Below are 15,773 nucleotides of genomic sequence, written 5' to 3'. Positions count from 1 at the left end.
ACCGCTTGACTGACCCGTCTCAAGTTGGACATTAGGACGGATCCTCTTATTGGGTAGACCTCTGGTTTTCACCATGCTGCAAAAGACAAGTCTTTAACAAAGATTCCAGCCACAACAAAACTTTACAAAAGATGGACTGTTTTTTTCTTGTATGAAAATTTTGAGACGAACTTTTAAGGCAATTTTCTCAGCAAATCACTAAGTATTTTACTCAAACACCGCTAATTTACTCAAAGACACCTTTTTCCAACATCAAGAGGCTTAAGACAATATGGTAATCAAACAAAGGACAAGGTATATCGATTTTAGCAAACCCTAGAACTCAAAATCCAACTTAAATCAAGAAATTACTTAAATAACGGTATAATCGAGGTTTATATACAATTAGATCCAAAGTATGACATGAATAAGACTCAATTTCAGTTACCCATAAAGAAATTTCGAGAAAATAATAAAATCATACCATAACCTTGAAAACAAAGGAAGAAATTGGGTTAAAACCTTACCTTAAACTGATTTGGGGCAAATAAGAACAAGTTGAACACCAATAATTAACCCAAAAAGCTTGAGGGAGGAGGAATATGGAGTTTTATAGAGAAGGAGATGTGAAGATGGGAGGCGGAAATAAGAAAGAATGGGACGAAAATAGGGTTTTTGTATAACCCGTGTAAGTCCCGCTAAAGCAGTACTCGGTCGAGTATTAGGCATACTCGGCCGAGTGTCGAATACTCGGTCGAGTATTCCCCTTGCTCGGTCGAGTTTTCAAGAATAATAGTGATTTTAATTGTCACCAAAATAGACACTCGGTCGAGCACCTTCATACTCGGTCGAGTATCGTCTACTCGGTCGAGTACAAATTCCTACTCGGTCGAGTGTTCAAGAAGGAAGACGGAATTGAACTATTCTTTGTTCCTTCAAAACAAATAACATAGTTCGGAGTTTCGTGCAATTGGCTCGTCACTGTTAGAGCTTATTCTACCACATTAACACACATCAACACGAATTTTGTACATCCATTATCAATTCGATCATCATTTCTACCTTCATTCCTCACTTTGCTATGAAACGATTACATTACACCTTTAAACATACTTAACGATTGATTACTGTACCTATAAGGTTTAGCTCCTATACCACATCATCACAGATTCCGCTAGTCAAAAGGTACACACCTTAACCACATTTACAAGACAGCAATCAACGCACAACGCAACCATCGTCAAACAAATTGATTGACTTACCTCTGGTCGCACATCGCAACAATTCCATCACCCACTCTAAACTTTTCCACACACACCTTGACACACATTATCATAAACATAGATGCACACAACAACCATCACTAAGCAATCAACGACTCTTACTAGCTACCCTTTTTCCCGTGTCTGGCTTAAGTTTGATGGGGCCATGATTTTGAAATGAGGGCGCCTACTCACCCAAAATCTAGCATCGGCTGGGGCTCCCAACGCACATACACCTTGTTCATTTTAATTGACACCCTACATTCATTAGATTCATTTGTTCAGGTTCCAAAATCGTCGGCTCTGATACCACTTTGTAACACCCCCGTACACCAGAATGCCTTCCCAAGGACCATTCCCGTGTCTGAGGGTGTCACCAACTCGGTTTCCCGAGGAAGTAGATCAAATAGGACAATAAAAGAACATTTATGATGCATTAAAGTGTTTTATACAACATAACTGTACACATCCTTCTATAAAGATAAGAACTACTACACTCGTATTACAGCACCTCTAGACCAAAAGCGTGATGACTCGATCCCTCCAATCCTAGCAGCCACAAGAACAGCACCTGCTAAGCCAACTGCTCACCATCCCCGAATGGATCACCGCAGATACCACAAAACGACACGGGGTCAGTACTGAATAATCAAAAGTAGAACAAAGAAACAATGTAACTAGCTGATCATCCTCCAAACCCAGTCTCCCGATCTCACACAGTAACCGGCTACACACCGAAGTGTGTAGCCCTGCCAGATTACCCATCGCAACAGTTAATCCTCGCCGCCAGTGGGTGACCGCAGCCGATCCCACCTAGTCCAGCTCATCAACGAGCGACTGACAATCCCTGTCCCTTAATGTGCACATCCCCTCCCGTGGCGGGTTCTACGGAGGGCGAACTAGGGTGTGAAGCCACTCCCGCAAGTGACTCCACCACAATCACAACACACACAGCATCACAGCTGCCACAACATCTCCACACCAACACCGTCACACCAACACCCATACTCCGATGATCAGCAGATAACAATAATTACAAAACAATCACAATCTCAATCAATTAGCATTATTGAGTAGGGAAACCCTACCTTATCACAAGCCATGAAGGACATCCATATATAGCCAAGCAGAACTCCAATACGCATCCTACAACGATAACCACTTCCTATTATACAACTAACCTCAATGAACTACCCAAAAGAGACACAAGGCAGAAACTTACCTAACAACGCGCCTCGACGGTGACATAGACGACAACCACGCAGGCCATCCTTCCTAAGCGAGTCCCGTCCTTCCCATGGTGGAGGTTTAGGCTATATACATTAGAGTGTGATGATATTGGGTGATAGGAGAGGGAGGTAGGCTAGGGTTAGAGAAAGAGAAATTGTCGAAAAATGGAAAATAAAATGAATCTCGCGAACTTGCGTTTTATATTAATGCGTCAATATCAGCCATACTCAGTCGAGTACTGGAGTACTCGGCCGAGTAGGCTCTACTCGGTCGAGTATAGATGATACTCGGCCGAGTAGCCTCTACTAGGTCGAGTAAGCAATCTTATAAAGCTCATGTTATAAGCCTGATCCCTCACCCATTCATCCTTATTGTCTGTCTTGGTCAACCGGGTCGGTCAACAGAGTCCTTGAATATCCTGGGTATTACAGCTGCAATATCACGTTCATTCGATCGAGAGATATATTTAATCGATCGAGTATTATTGACACCAAATAGCTCGATCGATCCATTCTAAGTTGCTCGATCGAGTTGTTTCGTCTTCCAGCTGCTAGTTTTCGTCTGTTGAGCTGCTGTGTGACTACCTATGACCTCCCATGTTCATGGTCAGTTTGGGGAGGTCCTTCTTCATGACGTGTTGTAAGTATTCCGACTCCAGTTATCCTTTTCTCCTTAGTTTGCATTTCTTTCCCTATTTTTGCTCCAATGAGGGCATTATACGGGTTGGTTTGGGGAGGTATGCATCCATATCTGTGTCTGCATGTTTTTTTTGCATTTCCGTTTGTACGTTTATTTATTTCTGCATGCATTGTCGTTTCTATATTAAAAAAACACATAAAATTAAAAAAAATTCAAAAATTTTCACGTCTAATTTGAGTCGGAACGTTTGAACTTTGACGCTACATTGAATCCTTACCTTTGCCTTGCATATTCTTGACATATAGTTGGCATGATAATGTGCATAATCTACTAGTTTTTGTCTCTCTCTTATCTAAACGAATAGACTTGACTCATATATTGGCAAGCTACATTACATTCTGAGGTTAGAGCTTTATAAACTGGTGACATTCATGACCGGTTTCATTTAGGATGTGAGTAGTACTCTCTGTAAGGCATGTAAAATCAATTTACATAAGCATGAGTCTAGTCTTCTTAATACATGTATGCATTCGGTCTGTGGATGGTGACACATGTAAGAGAGGCAGTTTCCCTTTATTTCATTCTACCCATGAGCCTCACATAGCCAAATTGCCTTTTTGTCCTATTAACTACATTCTATAATTTTGCCTACCCTAGCCAAGATAGTGATGAGTAGCTGTTTGGAATACTTTACTGCAGTTTGGGTATATATTAGATTTCAGAAGTTGGTGGAAGAATCGAAGGGAATGGAAAGAAAGAAAATGTTGTGAAAAAGAAAAAAAAAATGAAAAAAAAAAAAAGAATCGAAAAAGAAAAATGGAAAGTAAGAAAGAAAAATCATATGCGAAAAATGAAAATTGTATAGATGATTTTCACTCCCATGTCTTATTTATATCTTATGGGGAGTTGACAGTTGACAAGTTTATGGGTTTTGTGAGTTGAGTGCATCGAATTTGCACCGTTCTGTATTGTTATTTTGAGTACGAAGTGGGGATGCAGTTTCATAATTTGGATCCGTGTTGCTAGTTTCGCTATTAACTCCATATTTCCAAATTCATCTTAGCCCCTTCTTACCCATTACCTCACTTACCCAAATGTATGTCCTTGGCATGTGTCTTGGTCATTAGTTTGGTTGGAATGCATATGTACGGTTGTAGAGACTTTATTCATGTTAATTGCATGCATGTTCTTATAGGTCGAGTTAGGTGAGTGTCTTTACTTCTCTCTATCTTTCACATATATACTCACCCTGTGCTTAAATATTGAGTGATGAGCGACCTGTGAGAGTCTGATAGCTTTGAGTCTTGCAAGGTCGACGGTTCAGTAAGTTTGAAACATTGATTTAACTCGTTTGCACTTATCATTTGCCACTTTGTTAGTTGTTGCATTAAACTGGCTTTGGCGGATGATTTGTAGCTAATGCATTGGTCCCGTTCCACTGTTTATTCTTAGTTGCATTCATAGTTTGCTTGGGCACAAGCAAACGTTTGGTTTGGGGAGATTTGATGCGTGTGTTTTATATAAGGTTTTTACCTCATTTTTACACGCATTTCTGTACTATTTTACGTAGCTTCTAGCTACAAATGCCCCCGAATAGTCTACTTTGGTTTGCTTTGTGTAAATTGCAGGTTCAGACTGAAAAGAAGATAAATCGAGCCTAAACTCGTCCCATTCGCATGCATTTATGGAGAACAAGGAATCGGAGCTTGGAACCTATCACTTTGAAGATGCGTGAGATGATTTCGGAAGGTGTCAAAGTGCCTAACGTGCCAAGATAGCTCGATCGACCACTTTTGTAGTCGATCGAATGCTTTATATCATGAAGATCACATGATCGAGCATAAATATTACTCGATCGAGAAGTCATTATAAGGAGTTACTCGATCGAGTGGTTTATTTCCACTCGATCGAAGGGTTTTCTGCATAGTTACTCGATCGAGCGGTTTTATTCCACTCGATCGAGTGGTTTGTCCCTGTAATTATGATTTTCCGCCTATTTTCGTTTGGGCTTTTGTAATTAGGTTTGGATTAGGCTTAGGAAGAGAATTTCGTGTGATATATCACACCGGAGACTGCGTAACTCTTCCTCACTTCATCTTACTCACTGCTTCCCTTTCCTTTACTCTATTCTACTCTAGAACTTGGATTCATATTTGTAATCGGTACTATACTTCCCTTTAATTCTTTATCATAATCTTTATTTATCTTATTGCTATTATTTTCTCTCTTCTCTTATTTTGCAATTGCCCTACTCGAATTTCTCTTGTTTATTAATACCATATTTAATTCGTATTATCTATGCATTGTTGTTGTTGATTCAATGATGGTACGTAGCTAATTTCCCTTTGCTAAGACTAGGGAATCCATGATTATGAAAGGATAGTAATTGAATTATTAGGTTAATGCTTTTGTAGTCTTTGTTGTTAATCGCTGCTATAAATTGTATCTGTCTAATTGAGTCGACGCAATTAGGCATTTATTCGTAGTAAACCTTGACCTGGACCGGAAGGTTGGAAAGGGTGAGACTCGTAGCGAACATTAGGGCACTTTAGTGAGGGCGGAAGCTAAGCTATTTGTGCTTTAGGGCGAATTGAGACCGGAAGGAGATATTCACTGCCCCATAGACTATATTTGCATTGACCTAAGTCCTAGATTGCTTCACTGAATGATCATGGTGAACCGACTGTCTTAGTTGCTTTCTCCATATTTGCTTAATCTTTATTCTCTTGCTTTTCCCCTCTTTCTTAGTCTCTTTAGTTTAAAACAATCAAATTCAACCCCCCAAATTGGTTACCGTGACGAACTTAGACAAAGCCGGCACTTTCCCATCTCCCTGTGGAGATCGATCCGACTTCCCTAGCTATATTAGTTAGAGCCAGTTGGTTATTTTTGATAGGTATACGACTGCCCTATCAATGGGGAATTAGATCAATGGAATTATAACTATATGAGATTTGATTACGGATTTGCAATGAGTGAGAGAGAATATTGAACCTGGATCATAGCCATTTGCGGAATTTAGTAATGATCATATAAGAGCACATTATGAGGTTTGACATTTGAACTTCGGGACAAAGTTCTCTTTTAGGGGGAGTGAATGTAACAATTCGGAAATTAAGGAAAGAGGAAGTACGGAATGTGAGTAAGCAATAAAAGTGGAATAAAGAACTTTGATGTGAGATTGATAATTAGAAAGAGCGTATACGGCTGATAAGCATGTGAGGCGAGAGAGAGTATATAAGGATCAATGATGGGACTTGAGGAAAAGAGAGAGTGGGGCGAACTTCGGGGACGAAGTTCATTTTAATGGGGGAAGATTGTAATACCCCGTATTTATTTATATATATATATATATATATATATATATATATATATATATATATATATATATATATATATATATATATATATAGGAAACGGGATCATGTGAGTATTACTTATATATTTGAGGATTGGGGATTAATACTATGATAGGTATTTAGGGTGGAAACAAGCAAGGGCAAATTTGTAATTTAACGCGTGCATATATAAACTGCTTTTCCTAGCCAAAATCGTTATTTCCTCCTTTTTCTTCTTCTCCCTTCAACTTCTCTCTCTACTGTAGCTTCTTCTTCCATTGTTGAGCTGGAAAACCCTAGAATTTAGGCGTGATCTCGGTTTTTCCTCCTCATTCTTCACAATTATCGTATTATTCCAATTAGTTCGTTTGCTCAGGTACGTAATTGGCGTTTTTTGTCCCTAAGTTTCGAATTCGTTGTCATCTTACTCTGTTTGTTTTTCTTTCGTTTCTATAATTTGAATTTCATCTTGCTTTAGTTGTTAATTTCAATTTAATTTTGTGTTTACTAAAATTCGGTACGTTTTTGTTTTATTTCCAGGTTTTGCTGCTCATTCTTCACAATTATCATATTATTCCAATTAGTTCGTTTGTTTAGGTATGTAATTGCCGTTTTTCGTCCTTATGTTTCTAATTCGTTGTCATCTTACTCTGTTTGTTCTTCTTTCGTTTCTATGCTTTGAATTTCATCTTGCTTTATTTGTTATTTTCAATTTACTTTTGTGTTTCCTAAAATTCGGTACGTTTTTATTTGATTTCCAGGTTTTCCTGCTCAAATCTCTGCGTATTCAATCATCATTGCGATGTCTGGTATATTATTCTTCTTAATTTTGTACTTTCAGCGTATTCTCAAATCTCTGTGTATTCTCTCTTTATTTTGTACTTTCAGCTTTCAATCACATGTTCTTTATACTTTTTGTAAATATTCTCTATTACTAGTCATCTTTATTTCTGTTCGTATAATTTTTGTACCTATAAATATTTTTTGTTCATTTACGTTCTTTTTTTGTACCTTACAACAACTGTGTTTTTGTTTTGCTCAATATGTGATATTGTTTTCGACAACTGGTGATATTGTTTATATTGATATGTACCATTGTATATTCACCTTTGTGATATTGTTTTTCAACTTCATGTGTATTTGTGTTTGCTCCCAGTCGGCGTACTCTGTGTTGTCCAGCACTTACACTTTTTCGCTTTTGAAATTTATACAAATACAAAAATAATGTTATTTCCATACCATTGGAATAAAAACCATATCTGCTTCCAAGTTACAGGGAACTGTGTTTCTTCTAATGAATTCGTCCCATTCTACAAACATCTTTTCTTTAATCAATTCCCTGTCTCCAGTTCCTTCGGTTTTTATTTCCTGTTTTGAATATATATGTTAAAAGTCCTATTTTTATTTTAAAGAGTTATTATATTTAATCAAACTAAATGGACAGCTTACCATGTGTCGAATCCCAAAAAACATTAAACTTGTTTCACATTTTTCTGTGTGCTCAATCTGGTTCAGAATTAGGGACCAACATTCAATCACATTGCTACTGACGTGCTCATTTGGAAGCAACGACAATATATCGTTTCTGACAAGATATTGATCATTACTGAATTTGGCAACCACCTCACTGTTCCAAACATTAACACAAGCCAAATTAAAATATTGCAAACAATATCACACTTCTCTAAAAACAATATCACACTTCTCTAAAAACAATATCACACCCCTTAAGAAACAGTATCACAAAAAATAGCAGTTCTGACAAAAAATAAAAGTACCACCAAATTAAAATAGTGCAAACAATATCACACTTCTCTAAAAACAATATCACACCCCATAAGAAACAGTATCACAAAAAATAGCAGTTCTGACAAAAAATAAAACTACCACGAAATTAAAATAGTGCAAACAATATCACACTACTGTAAAAACAATATCACACTCTTTAAGAAACAGTATCACAGAAACATACTCTAATGGGAAACTGTGGTCGTCCAATAGGCAGTAGTCAAGCACTTGTTTCGTCATGGTCAACATCTTTTCACACAGTGATTTGTTAGCCTTCGTAAACCTTGAGACGACCTCCACCTTAAAATCTGCCACACCACAGTTGTACGTGCTCCCAAGGCCATCTGATTTCCCCCTCCTACTGCTTCCCACCACACTGACAGAACCATCTTCTACCACAACTACAAAAATATTTATTTTTGTTATTTGAATATGTAATGATTATATATAATGAAAATAAGTCAGTGTTGAAGAAAAATAACCTGTTTTTTTGGATACAGGAATTTGAACATTCTTTTTCCCACATTTCCCTCTCTTTTTTTTTTTGCTTGTTGCTTTCTTTTTTGCTAGTAATTTAGGTAACAGTGTCCCTTTGATTACATTAAGGTTTGTAACCTTCCTCAGGACCTCACTTCTACATTTATTTAAATCACTCAACACAAGCGTCGCTGCAATCTCCCCCCTATACAACTGCCTCTTCTTTTCATCATTCAGTTCACATTTAAAATCCTCACCCACAAAAAACATCATGTGGAACATCATGAATAATCCACAATCCAGGTTTAACTCTTTTGTTTGCCAATCAAAGGCGACATTTGTCAGCACATAGTCCTGTACTTTTGCCCCACTTTCATAACCTTTACTGTTGAGGTAGTGCCCGTAAACAGCCCCATGTTTATGTTTATAATAAATAACTATCAAATTTCAATCTTAGCTAACAAAAGCATTATATCCTTAGTTCTTATTTTTAAATATAGTACTTACAATTAAATGAGCAAGGTGTACATACTCCTCGTCCTCGAAATCATCATATTCTCGGTTGTCCAAGTAGAACATTTTTTCCCTCTTGGAGTCAATACAGATGCAAATGTAGTGGTCTTGATATAGCAAAGGTATGAACACCTATAAAAATATTATATAGAAAATAACAACTGTCATTCACAGACCATAGCATACAATATCACAAGTAATGAGTGACAATATCACAGAATATATAATACAATACCACAACTAAAATAGTTACTTGATTTAAGAAACAATATCAATACTTACTTCTGACAATATCACATAATTAACTTAACAGTATCAGAACTAAAAGTACTTTTAAATTCTTACCATATCTGAATTCAAATTCAGTGGCTGTTTATACTGATTTGACCACATATCCCATGTCCTCCATACGTCTTCCTTCAGTCTTGTTAGTTCATCAACATATTCTTCATCTACAAGTAAGATTTTCTCCATAGCACCCTGTTTGTTTATAAGAGAATTGATTAGTCGCATTGACACATTTTTACACGTAATTTAAAACACAAGGAACACATGAAGTTTATGTTTTCCATACCGAGTTGGCAAGGCCATAGAAAATTCTTGTCGGTCTGTTGCTGTCTTTCTGCGCCATTTGGAACTGATTGAGCAATATTGTCCATGCCTCAATAACCACTGCTTCTATTTTAGTGTCAGGCAACAAAGACTCAATATCGCTCTTTGATATGGAATGGTAAATACCAAAGTCACAGACAATCTCTTTGTACCATTTTCCAAAAAAAATAGCATATTAGTTTTTAATATTATTATGTAGTAGATTAATTAATGTCTTACATTGAAAAAATAAACTTACGTTTTCTTAATCGCATGATTTGTAAGGAAGCAATAATCCATGACTTATTTCCGACGCTTAAAGATAGTTTCAAATAAATTATCTTGTCTGAACATGGAATCTGAGACAAGTTGAGCATCTTTGTCTCGCAAACCACAGTCCATAGTACACCCCAAATTATGAGGTACCATATCTGCCGATTCAGGTATTTTGTTCATGTTGTCTGCGTGCAACAAATAGTCATTGATGCTCCTTGTTCCCTCTGTTTCCAACTGAACATTTGGAACACCCTCCTTCATATGAGTCCCCACACTTTTATCATCATTCTTCTCCCCATCCTTTTTTCCACTGCCTTCTTTGCCTGGATTTTTAGTATTCAGTTCCTCGCCATTTGGTACATTGTTAACAGTTTTCTAAACATCTTCTCCAATTCCCTTCTCAACATTTGTTAAGTTCTCAACATTTGTTGTCTCCTCATCCCTTTTTCCAGCCTCCTCATTTATTTCCTGAACCTCTTTTTCAATGCTCTCATTTGGTTTATCTGTGTTAACCTCCTCAACAGTGTTGGTCCCTCCTAAACCAACATTGATTACACCTTCATCAAGCTCTGTCAACACATTTGTCTCCTCATTTATTTTTTCACACTCTTTTTCAACAGCTTCTTGATTAAGTGTATCACGATTCAATTCTTCATTGAATTCCCTTGCAACAACACTTCCTACCCCTACACCAATATTGGATATTACATCATTCAATTTTGAATTCATGTCAGTATCCAGCCCATCATCTTGGTCTTCATCATCACCACTGTCCAAGTTAGTAACATCATTAATATCATCATCTTGTTGTTTGTCATCACATGCCAAGTCATCATCACTGTTCTGAAGATCTTTATCTGTACATCCACCATATTTTTTGTTCAATTCCTTGTATTGCACTTTCAACATTTCAGTCCAAACATCAAATGATGGTAGTCCTTGTTTTGCTTTCTTCAATTCATATGACCTCGCTATCAACATGTCCATCAAGTTATGATATCCAACATCTTTCATGAAAGGCAGCATTTGAGTCTTTGTTGTACTGTTTTCAGGATTCTCAACCTCTTCTTCAGCAGAAGCGTGTTCTTTAGGATTAACATCTTCCGCACCATCTACCTTCGCACCAGATTGTGTAGATGTAGTTGCTTGACCCATTGAACTTTTTGCTTTCATAGTGATCAGTTTTCTCATGTTATGTACATACCTACCTATGAACAATTCATTGTCCCTCTTCATACGTAGACAAATTTCATGAGCACGCTGCCAAATTACAAAATAAATATATCAAACACTAAAATAGACTCTTTGATAATAAGAAGATATGAAACAATAATAAGGTTATTCAATATCAATATCATAACAATATCACAGCCTACTAAAAATAATATCACAATAGTGCAAAAACAATATCATAACAATTTTTAAATCAATATCACAACAATCTGTTATTCAATATCATTTGCTTTTATAAACTATATCACAATTATCAATTAACAATATCATACAATATATCAAACAATATCATATCTAAAATAATTATCAGATAGCAAATGATTTTATTCAATATCAATATCATAATAATATCACAGCAGACTCAAAACAATATCACACTAGTTCAAAAACAATATCACAACAATATTTTAATATCATAGCTAAAATAATTATCAGATAGCAAATGATTTCATTAGTGCTTACATCCATTGCCCTTGCTCTGATTTGTTCATTAGTTTCAACACCACTAGGCAACTTCACCATCATATACCCCTCTTTTGTTTCCACTTTAGCTTCATGATCAGACGCCTGAGTCAGTAATATCTCTGGAGCTGCTGAAGAATATGGTGTTGTTTAAGGACTTCTTGTTGCTGACAGATAGGGTAATGAATCTTTGATATTGGAGTATTCCCCAAAGATCCTGTTTTTTTCTCATCATCCACTCTCTTTGACAATTTTTTATCGTCCCAATGTTGGATGAGTGGTAAAGTGTGTTCCAAAACATCGCCCTTGAAATCGAACCTATGCATATATGCTAGCATAAGAACTATTACGCATCCACTGACAGTTGACTTTGCCCCGTCTTTGAACACCCTAACACTTCTAACCATTTCCTCAAATATGTATTCACACCAATCAAATTGGCTTATCCTTGTCACATGCTCAACAACCTTTACCAGTTTCAAGTCTAGAGATTTATTTGAAGACGGTGCTAGGAAAATAGACATGCTGTAAATTACAAACATTCTTTTAAATTCATTCCAGCATCATTACATTTCATCAGTCTTTCATGAACATCCTTGACCATTATTGGAGCCGAAGTACTCACCAATCCAAACTTTGCCCTCCATGCATTTTTCAGCTTTGTGTCTGTCACAGCAGTGGTGTTTCCCATGTGAGCGACGTCCACTTTACGACCTTTTCGAGGAAGTTGAAATATGTCATGCAGATCGTCTTTCGTCAACAGAAACTCAATTTTTTTTGTTTTGAACATGTTGCTTGTGTGATCAAATGCCTTCAGCAGCAACTTTAGAATTCCATGTGGAATTTTTGTTAGTTTCAACTCTAACAATCCACCAAACCCAACATCAGAAACGGCCTTCTTTTGTTCTTCATTTAATTTGGCACTCAACTCAACCAATTTGAGTGGCCTACATTTAGTCTGAAATGGTTGCGCCTTCTTCTTTTTTATCTCAGGCTGCTCTACCACTGCATCCTGTATCACCAATTCGGCATCTTTGTTTCTATCAGTCTTTGATTTCTTTGTTGATGGTTGGCCCTTTTTTTTGTTCATGGCAGGATGCCCTTCAACTTCATCCTGTAACACCATTTCGTCAGCTTTACTTTTATTTTCATTACCATCCTTTGACCTCTTGGTTGGTTGTTGCTCAACCTCATCATTTGTTGATTTCCTCTTTCTCCTGTATGTTTTTTCAGGTTGTTTGAAAGCTGTCAAGTCCATTCTGCTGAATCAATATCACACTTCATTAGAAATAATTTCACACCTTATTCAAAACATCACTATTGTATGTCACTGGTAATAAGTATTTTTAAAGGAGTATACAGTTTCGTATTTCTGTAAACACTATCAATAATAGAACTACACAAAATTCATGAAGATTGAGTATCACTAATATTCAGATACAATATCAGACCATACAAATAACAGTATTATAAGTTTTTCTTTCTCATTACCAACACATATATCAACGTTACTCATTGTACTGAACAGAAACTTTCAATTCATGGACCTCATTGTCAAACAAATTCCATTGAGTGATATGAAACTGTACTTGTTCACATTTAACCAAACATTTAACCCTAATTTTCGTGATTCAAACAATTTGCAACCGTTATTTTGACAAATACACAATTTTGAACTTTCAATTTCACAATCGAATAGTGTTCAAACGAATAATTAAACGGTTTAATATATTAAACAGTTTTTAACCAGTTTTAACCCTAATTTTTCAGAAATAAACAATGTTGAACTTTGAATATCACAATCGAACTGTGTTTAAACATAAATTTCTTCATTGAATAGGTTAAAACTTATTCTTAATTGATTAAAACAATACGAAATACTAATTTTGCACTTCGAACAATGTCGAACCCTAATTTTCGCAGTCGCACAATATTCAACGCTAATTTAGCATATTTAAAGAGGAAAATATGTAATTTCAACTGTAACAGAAAAACATTCAATTAACAACTACGAAGTTGTACAATTATATGAAAATTATTGGAAATTAACGAAGTTTATCAATAATTTTGATACTTAAACTAACAAACACTCGATTTTAACAATGATTTCACTAAAATTCAAGTCCTCGAGAGAATTAAGACAGAAATTGTACCTGATTTCCAGTCAAAATGCAATTGAATTGAACAATGATTAGTATTTCTTCGTAAATTGTTGTTGATTCGCTTTAATAATCGAGAGTTTTTGTGGTTTTTTGAGTTTTTAGAGAGAGAAAGTAAATAATCGAAAAAACTATCGCGCGTTTATGAATTTGAACAGGCGTGCGTGTTTGTTTTTGTTACCTTATTTTGTAAGTGATATTGTTTCGTATATTACGCAATATTTTATGTGTTACTCAATCCTCAAATATTTAAGGGTTCTCACCGGATCCCGATTCTCTCTTTCTTTCTCTCTCTCTCTCTCTCTCTCTCTCTCTCTCTCTCTATATTATATATATATATATATATATATATATATATATATATATATATATATATTTACGTGCGGTTCCTATCTCGGGGTTGGGTCAGACTATGAATGGGAGGACTTACCGTAGTATGCTGAGGTATCTTCTAGGTGTTCCGTTATTCGCGGTATCTAGGCCCTGTCCTGCTTGCTCTCGGGTTTTTGCTGAGGATGTTTTTGGGGACCACGCTGTTTTCTTGTCGGTATCTTGTGGGCGTTAAGCATCGGCATAACCTTGTCCGGGACACTCTTTTCGACATCTGCTATAGATCTGGGATTACTGCGGGAAAGGAGGTTGATATCGCTTTGGTTGATGGACATGGTGGCCCTCTTCGTCCTGCGGATCTATTGCTTTATTCTTGGGACAGGGGGCGTGATGTGTGCGTCGACTTGACAGGTTCTTCTCCTTTAACTCAGACTGGGATGACGGATTTTGTGCCTGGCCGGGTTGTCGCTGATGCTGCTCAGCGAAAGTGTGCTAAGTATGGGGATTTGTGCTCGGTAGCGGGTTATGGTTTCCTTCCTTTCTCTTTCTCTTCACTTGGAGAGTTGGGTTCGGATGTTGTTGCCTTGCTCAATCGGATCCATAAATTCTCGATATCTCAGGATGCGGGGGCTTGGGTGGCCGCTTACATTTTTACTAAACTTAGCTTTACTATTGCTAAGGGCGTGGGAGCCCAGATTGTCTATCGGCTCCCCACCAATTTCATGTAAACTTTTATTTTTCTTTTAATGAAAGCTACGCGCATCCTTATAAAAATAATAATAATAATAATAATAATAATAATAATAATAATAATAATAATAATAATAATAATAATAATAATAATAATAATAATAATAATAATAATAATAATAATAATAATAATAATAATAATAATAATAATAATAATAATAATAATAATAATAATAATATGTGGGACTTTCTATGTTGCTGGTTGATTTCCAGAATGCTTTCATGTAACACCCCCTCATACCAAGATACATTACCAAGGACTACCCTAGCATGAAAGGCTGTTACCATCTCGGTTGCCCGAGGTTGGAATATCACAGTGAACAATCCAAAGCACATTTATTAAAGTACGAAAGATTTGAAGTTTACATAATCTCAAAATCCGACATCAAAGTACTATCATAAATCCAACACCTACAAAAGACAACTAAAACTCTTGACAGTGGAAGCTAAGCTTGCGTGGTGACTCCCCATGACTGCCCCAAAGCTAAACGACTGCATCACCTGTCACAATTTGCTCACCATCCACGAATGGATCACCACAGATTTTACAAAACAACAACGGGGTCAGTTACTGAATAATTAAAGTAAGACAGGTACAATAAGTAACTAGCTGATCATCCTCCTCCTTCGGTCTCCCGATCTCACACAGTAACCGACTACACACCAAAGTGTGTAGCCTTGCAAGATTACCCATCGCAACAGGTAATCCTCGCCGACAGTGGGGGACTGCAGCCAATCCCCACCTA

General features: G+C 36.6%; 1 long non-coding RNA gene across 1 annotated transcript; it reads right to left on the bottom strand.

Annotated features, from left to right (window-relative positions):
* Positions 1 to 7,751: 7,751 nt before the first annotated feature.
* LOC141626884 (uncharacterized) lies at positions 7,752 to 8,493 on the bottom strand. Its single transcript, XR_012536458.1, has 3 exons — positions 8,421 to 8,493; positions 7,898 to 8,075; positions 7,752 to 7,816 (listed from the first exon to the last, which is right to left on the bottom strand). It is a non-coding gene; the product is annotated as an uncharacterized LOC141626884 (long non-coding RNA).
* Between the last annotated feature and the right edge of the window lie 7,280 nt (positions 8,494 to 15,773).

This window comes from Silene latifolia, chromosome Y, assembly GCF_048544455.1.
Source record: "Silene latifolia isolate original U9 population chromosome Y, ASM4854445v1, whole genome shotgun sequence".
Taxonomy (NCBI): Eukaryota; Viridiplantae; Streptophyta; class Magnoliopsida; order Caryophyllales; family Caryophyllaceae; genus Silene; species Silene latifolia.
The sequence above is the reverse complement of the archived record's forward strand: the minus strand, read 5'-3'. Positions and strand labels throughout refer to the sequence as shown.